This window comes from Mytilus trossulus, unplaced genomic scaffold (assembly GCF_036588685.1).
Source record: "Mytilus trossulus isolate FHL-02 unplaced genomic scaffold, PNRI_Mtr1.1.1.hap1 h1tg000085l___fragment_1__unscaffolded, whole genome shotgun sequence".
Lineage (NCBI taxonomy): Eukaryota > Metazoa > Mollusca > Bivalvia > Mytilida > Mytilidae > Mytilus > Mytilus trossulus.
This window is the reverse complement of record NW_026963295.1, coordinates 808,981-817,121: the sequence shown is the minus strand read 5'-3', so window position 1 is coordinate 817,121 and position 8,141 is coordinate 808,981. Positions and strand designations below refer to the sequence as shown.

Sequence of the window (8,141 nt, the reverse complement as noted above, 5' to 3'; positions counted from 1 at the left end):
TTCGACACTATTGTGCCTTCAGTGATGCAAAACAACAGTTTGGACACGAGATATTATTTTGTCCAACGTTTACAATGCACATCACACTGGCTCCATCGACTTGCGCAGTCTGTGACACAGATCGCTCTGAAGATGGAAGACCGGTCATTGAAAGATGCGTATGGACACGGTCGATTGATACAGTTCCTATTAAAGCGCATATTGCACGAGTCACATTCCCTACGGTGTCGAATTGCGATCGTTCTTCCTGATACCATCATAGAAAGGCATATAACAGCTACTGAGATTATGGTTATATTCTTCTAAAATAAAAATAAAATCGATTATTAGATCGATAAATTGTCATAGGACATACAGTTACCAAATCAAATTCAGGTGAAAATGGACATTTAAATTTGTAAGTTAAAAAAGCTGAGAACGGGAGTGGCAATTAAAAGAAAAGGCGAAATCACAAACATCAATATGTAGATCACAACGTAGAAGACTAAACCATAAACTGTGCAACTAGACCCCAACAAAATCTGGGGTGATCTCATGTGATCCTGACGGTCCAAGAGGTCCAGGAGATCCTGCTCCACATATGACAACCTTTGTTTTGCTCATGTAAGGTGATATGCGGTATGATACATTCGCGGAAAAAAAGACAGGGTTGTTACTTATATAGGAATACATTCATAGTCATCTTCTTCACCAATTGGAACGTTTGGTTAAACAGCAATCATGTTTGAAGGTACACTCTGTTAAGGAAATCATGAAGCGAAACTGAACCCCGAGAATATCATATCAACTGGAAGATATATACTCTATAGACTGTCATTAAAGAGAGAGGGTTAGCGCTAAAGAACCAGGTTTAATGCACCATTTTCTACATTTGAAAATGCCTGTACCAAGTCAGGAATATGACAGTTCTTGTCCATTCGTTTTTGATGCGTTTTGTTACTTGATTTTGCCATGTGATTATGGACTGGCCGAATTGATTTTCCGCTAAGTTCAGTATTTTTGTGATTTTACTTTTTTTAGACTCTGCTTGAATGTTGTTACGTATAAATGGAGAAATAATTCACAATTGGTGAAACAACAATCATTTCTTGTCGTCAAATTTAGTTCCTAAAATACCCTCATTGTCAATTTTAGATTTAAGTTAACGAGGCAGCTTCAGTTGTAGCTAATGAATCATTTATATAATTTTAATGGGATAGATGCGATTGATTATTTAGTGATAGGACATCTTCAATATAGCGGAAAATTAAATCTAAGGATACTGAATGTTTTGTTTTTCATTCCTCTTCAGAAGCTTCTGCATGAAGTAAGCCCCGAATGAATAAAGAAACTGCTCTAAAAGAAAGAAGCACTGTTGGTTCTCATGGCAATGCCAATTGGTTGTTGAAAAAACACGCTTTAAAACGCAACAAATTATGTGTTTAGTTTATGTAATAAGTATGTATTATTATCTTTTGTGTATTCGTTAAGTTTTATTTTTATTTATTTTTTTATCTTAAAGGAAGATCGAGTTAAATTGCGTTTCATCTTCCATTTTGGAAAAAAACAAATACTATTTAAACCCTATCAACTCTCCATGAAAATCAACAAAAAACAAATGGAAGATGAAATGCACTTTATCTGAATATATGCAAATAATTATAACTGATAGTAAAAATATTTGAAGATGTACTGTTGATGATGTTTTGATTATTACTTAATTTAGAAATAATTAAGTTTTAATCAATAAATGCTACTAGAAAGCATTTTCCGAACATACCATTCAAAGATGAACACTAGGATTTTTTCGGGATAAAAGTTTGTCACATAACCTGGCAAACTTGTGCTGATAAAAAAGTTAATCTTCAAGCTTCAAGATCAAAAAAAAAAATATCGAACTCGAGGAAAACTCAAAACGGAAAGTCCCTAATCATATGACAAAATCAAAAACTTAAACACATCAAACAAATGGATACCAACTGCAAGACTCCTAACTTTTATAAAACGTGTGCTAAATAATTTTGATCTGACATATATAGTACAATTGTACTTACCATTTTTGCATACCTATCGATCTTCAGTTCAGTTCAAAAATAAATTGATGACTGATTTTTACATCAAATGTTGTATAATTTCAACCACAGTATTTGTCAGGTTCGGTGTCATATCCGTCTAGAACATATCTTAAACCACTAATTGTAATATAAAGCGACTGAGCAATATGTGGTAGATTCTTGTTTCATCCAAATATATTTGACCTAATATGTTGTAAAGTGAGAGGGTTAGCGCTATAAAACCAGGTTTAACCCACCATTTTCTACATTTGAAAATGCCTTTACCAAGTCAGGAATATGACAGCTCTTGTCCATTCGTTTTTGATGCGTTTTGTTATTTGATTTTGCCATGTGATTATGGACTTTCCGAATCGATTTTCCTCTAAGTTCAGTATTTTTGTGATTTTACTTTTTGATACACTGAATTCTAACATTTTGCAACCTAGAATATTATAAGCACAATAGCAAATGCTCTACGTTGACACAATAACATTTCATTGCCAAAACTCATTCCAGATACCAGACTCGAACCAAAGCAACTATTTATTTGAAATATCTACCATTCTAAGCAACAAATGATTTAATGAAACAATAATCATTTCAAACCAAATGATAAAAACAATGATAAAAAGAAGCAATTTATGATCGTTATGCGGAAGGTATTTGAAAGATTGAGCATTATTTTTTTAAAGGAGATTTTGTATTAGTTGTATACTATTGCCGGTAACCGGTTTGGCGGTCAGTATAAAAGTAAATTGCACGGGTTTTTAGTTATCGAGGACTTGGTAGTGACCACATACGCGCACGTCATATATATATATATACATTGTATATATATAGGAAGAAGTTTATTTTTATCTATTTTTTTGTATACAAAATATTTGTATTCAAAATTGTATATAGAACAGTATTTAAATGTGTTGTATTTATTTTGTAGATTATTTTGTTGCAAAATATTTTGTCCAAGATTCTGACATCTTGTGTTTGACATGGACTTTATTATTTCAGTTTGATGGACTAAACATGCAGATCAGATACATTTTTTGTAGGGAATAAAACTTAAGAGGTGGTCACTGCGCCATTTGTATTGATTTTAGAAAGTAAAGGCTAATGTTGACGTGTAAATAATTGGATGTGCTCAGTTATTTACACATATGTTCAAAATAGGTGGAGCATTTTAGCGTATGAATACTTTATGTTTGGTTAGACAACGTGCGTTATCACATAAGTAGAAATAACAGTTATGCACTTAATAATCATATTCCATACTATACAAATGAACAATTATGTTGCGGTTGTAAAGGTTATAAGGGTTACGTGTGTTAATGTTAAATGAAGGCAACAGTAATGGATCGTTGTTCAATAGTCATACGACGCGTACGATTACTGGTAAGCAAACACGAATGCAGGATACAAACTTGAACTGTTGGAAACACATCAATTATAAGGTGACAACAACGGAACTACAACAAAAAATCAAACGCCAACATATATAAAAACGAACTACAAGAAAACAACTGCCATATTCCTGACTTGGTACAGGACTTTTTAAAATAAAATGACAACCTTATGGCACAGGAATAAAGTACACACACAAAAAAAAAAGCAAACACGGTTAGCACAGAGAAAATGTACATACATGAATAATATAATATTCGTTATATTAAAATGAGAGAAAGTTTGCCAAGTACCAGGAATTGGTAGAAGACATCCAAGAGAATAATTGGAGAACATGGTATTTTCCAAAGGAGGTAGGCTGTAGAGGCTTTGTTTCGCAAACTTTGAGGAGAGGCTTGGGGTCTCTTGTACTAAAGATTGGAAACAGGCAGAGGAAGGTTGGATATGGAGAAAGGGCTAGAGAAGAGCCGTGGAAGAGCTAGCTGGTTCCTGGCTGAGTCAAATCAACTCAGTCTGCGCAACCCTGGAGATTGTCGTGGAGATGGTCGTGGACAGCGCCGAAAAAGTCGAGGAGAGGGGATCCACCTAATGATGGAGCCAGCTGAGAGGTGGAAACACTATATTTAGGGTAGTTAAATTATCAAATTGTTCATTGTTTACTAGCAGATTGTGAATGAACATTTGAATTTTAAAATACAAGATGCCTTAAATCTTAAAAATCTAAATGTAATCTGTCTCTCTATGTATAATGTTCATATAGTATATTTACTGCCAAGGCATTTTAACTTAGTAGTTTCGTTAAAGTCAAATCAAACCAATGTTGATGTAGACATTTTAATTCTAACGTCCGATTATAGATATACTTACGCTAGCTCTAAAACATAAGTTTTTAAATTCATTGAAAAAAGGGGCAACAGATACAAGAGGGACATTCAATCTCATAGATCGACATTAAACTGACAACGCCATAGCATAAAAAGAAAAAGACATTCAGACATATAATAAATCGAAAGACTCAAAATAGAACACTAAAGACTAAGCAGCACGAACAACTGGGATTGATCTCAGTAGCTTGTTATATTCAGTTCACTATCAAAATAATATGATATTGTGTTGACACTAAAGTATTTTTCAATAGTAGATCAAGTTAATCGGTATTAATACTTCTACTAACAATAATAAAGATTTGAGTATATGCTAATGCAATCATTAAGTGCTTTTTATTTTTTAATCTTAAAGGAAGTTTGCAGTTCAAGTGCATTTGTTCTTCAGTTTGTTTTTAGTTGCCTTTGGGGAGGGGGAATTGGTACCAATTAATCCCTGTCCTACTTCGTACATATTTATATATTCCTAGTATATTATTATACCTCCACTTGCTTTTATGATCTGTCCTGCTTTTGTACAAATTCCAAGAGTGAATTATTATTCGTCGAAGTTGAATTGTTGAATATTTAATATCTGTCCTGATTTCAAATGAATTTTAAAATGTCACAAGATCTTCTTTTATTCTTTGTCCTGTGAATGCTCATACTCCAAGAGTTTTTTGTTATACATCAACGATACTAGTTTTTTTAAATTCTCCCCTACCTATTTATAAATTCCAAGAATTTGTTTTATATTATGCGTGAGTCGTTACAGCACAGTGAATTTCACACTCGTCCCAGATCTCAGCACAACGATGGGTCCATGCCGACTTAATTATAATATTCGTAGATGGACAAGGCTGTTCAGTACACTGTCTATTATACATAGCGTTACAAGATGCACAATCTCGAATTGGAACCTTTCTGCTTGCAACAGTTAAACAGCAAACCAATACAGTAAACCAGCAGAATGTATGTCGTATCTGCAAGTAGGAATAAAGACGAAATTAAGTATGCATGTTTCCAACATGGGGTTAGTTGCTTATGCTTTAGTTTTCTAAATTGTGTCATGTGTTCTATTGTTTTTCTGTTTGTCTTCTTTTCATTGTTAGCCAGGCATTGTCAGTTTATTTTCGATTTATGAGTTTGACTGTCCCTCTTGTATCTTTCGTCCCTCTTTTTCAAATGATGTAATTAATGGAAATACATTAAATGAAAAGACTTAAATTGCAATAAAGTTGAAACACATGCAAAAAAAATATCTAAATAAATATGCCAAAACCTAATTACATGATAAAATCAAAGGAAAATAGATTTTAAGAGATCGTTTCATTTTTTTTTTTCAGTTCTTTTCCATGATTCAATGAAAAACATCTGAAAAAATTATTGTTGAGAAAAAGTATATACCTATAAAAAAAAAAATGGAATAATTTTTAACTGAAAATAATACAAATTCAGTTCAAGGTATAGATTTAAAAGAAAGTGTTAGTCTGTAGTATTCATAGTGAGAGAAATAAAAGTACTTACCATATTGACATAGCTTTCTTTATGGTTACTTGGAAAAATAGAAGACTTATTATACACCTAATTCGCAGTAATTTGAATCATATTTTACATTGTTCATTGTATATAAAAGCGATGTCACTTCCGACAAGAGATATATTTTTATCCGCTTACTTAAAATTATTGCGTCATAAAATAATTGTGGTTTCGTATTTTATACTTATCATCTATTTTGAAGGAAAAGTAGTAAAAAACTATTTCTACATTTTGGAGATAAAAATCGTAATAGAAATATATTCAAATGGATTTCTTGTACTAAATCAGGAATATGACAGTCACTGTCCATTCGTTTGATGTGTTCGAGCTTTTAATTTTGCCATTTGAATATGGACTTTCCGTTTCGAGTTTTCCTCGGAGTTTGTGTGATTTTGCTTTTAACTAATACAATCCGAATTGTTCATATATACTTTCACGTAGAGATGGAACATTATTTGACGCACTGCAGAAGAGATATAAAATACTGCCTCACAAACAAGGCCAAGTTTTATGTAAAAACAACTAAAATTTAAAGAAATAATTAGCATGATTATAAACTTTGCCAATTTGAAATGGTACATTGATATTGAACGATTGAACTAGTTGTGTCCTTCATGTACATTGGATCTATACCAGGCTTTAAACTTGTAAGGATGTGCAGATTCTCCAAATGGTATTGGATATGTTCCTTACGTCGTAACTACAACCCCCTTCCCTTTCTTGAATGTGACCTAACGAATTATAATATTTACCGGTTTTGTTATCAAATAATCAACACGACGGGTGCCACATGTGGAGCAGGATCTGCTTACCCTTCCGGAGCACCTAAGATCACCCCAAATTTTTGATGTGGTTCGTGTTGTTTATTCTTTAGTTTTCTATGTTGCGTCATGTGTACTATTGTTTGTCTGTTTGTCTTTTAATTTTTAGCCATGGTGTTGTCAGTTTATTTTCGATTTATGAGTTTGACTGTTCCTCTAGTATCTCTCGTCCCTTTTTTTTCTTCAAAATGTAAGTGGTACTCTCATATCAAGATGTCTTGGAATCTTCATGAGATCACTCCAGAATTTTGATGGGTTCTTCATCATCAGTCTTTGTTTTTTATGTTGTTTTGTGTATTGTTGTTTGTCTGGTCGTCTTTTCCCTTTGTTAGCCGTGGCGTTGTCAGTTTATTTTCGACAAAAGTGTTCGAATGTCCCTTTGGTTATCTTTGCCTCTATTACTTTAACAAATGTTTTAAAGTTTGATGGTTAGTTTTACCTATTTCAAATAAAATCTCAGTAATTGCATGTTTGTAATAGTATTGAATTTGAAATTAAAACAAAAAGGCGAAAAATAATAAACAAAAATCAAAAATCAAAAAGACAGAGAAAATCTGCCAACGCCAGCGCCAAATGACGTAAGGACGAACGAGTCCACAAAACCTCAAATCGAGCTATGACCGTTGAATAAAACTGGCGAAATGTTTCATTCCATAAATTTATTGCATATTTTCGGAGCAAAAGGTTATTTTAAATTTAGAAGCTACTCGTTTTGGATAATACCACGGCTACGGAATAGAATATACTATCCACGTAAAGGAAACTGGTCTTGTTATACAAGTTTTAGATTTACTGATAGGATACACTTAGCTAGTTGGTGTGAACTCTTGCCTGATTAGTGTATTTTTTGATAAATTTAACCCCATCCCCTTTGGAGTTGCATCCTCATCCCATCCAACATTATTGGTTTATCAACTTATATGTGCTACTAAAACGTATGCATTGATTATAACTAAACAATGAAATGGAAATGATTATCCTTCTACATCAGCTGACTTAATTCTAGTTTTTTTTGGTTGGGTTTGTATTGCTCAGTCGACTTTTCGTTTTCTATATTGATAAGTGCATTGTTGACTTGCCTGCCTTTTCGTCGTTTTTTGTTTTTTCCATAGTCTTTTTTAGTTTTTCTTCAACTTATGGGGTGTAAATGCTCCTTGATTCAAAATGTATCTTCTACCTATTTTTTACTTGTGACTAAATGACTTAATAAAATTCAACAATAAATATTCATATGACCCAAAACTGATATTTCAGCAACATCTCCAACAAAACTGATTTAACCTTCAATCAGCAAAACCAATGTACAAATAACAGGTACACAAACATTAATTTCCATAGTTTGTAGAAATATAGCCACCCAGTAACCCTGTTTCAATGTTGCGCAAGATGTAATGTAAATACTGTTTGTGTAACAATTCATTTTGCGGTCCTCTTCACGGTCTGCTTTCATGCTAAGTCGATTTTTTACACAAATATATCTAACATAT

General features: G+C 32.8%; 1 long non-coding RNA gene across 1 annotated transcript; it reads right to left on the bottom strand.

Moving 5' to 3' along the window:
* Positions 1-2,847, bottom strand: LOC134699769 (uncharacterized). The gene is made up of 2 exons (XR_010103663.1): positions 2,034-2,847; positions 1-302 (listed from the first exon to the last, which is right to left on the bottom strand). It is a non-coding gene; the product is annotated as an uncharacterized LOC134699769 (long non-coding RNA).
* Positions 2,848-8,141: the final 5,294 nt, after the last annotated feature.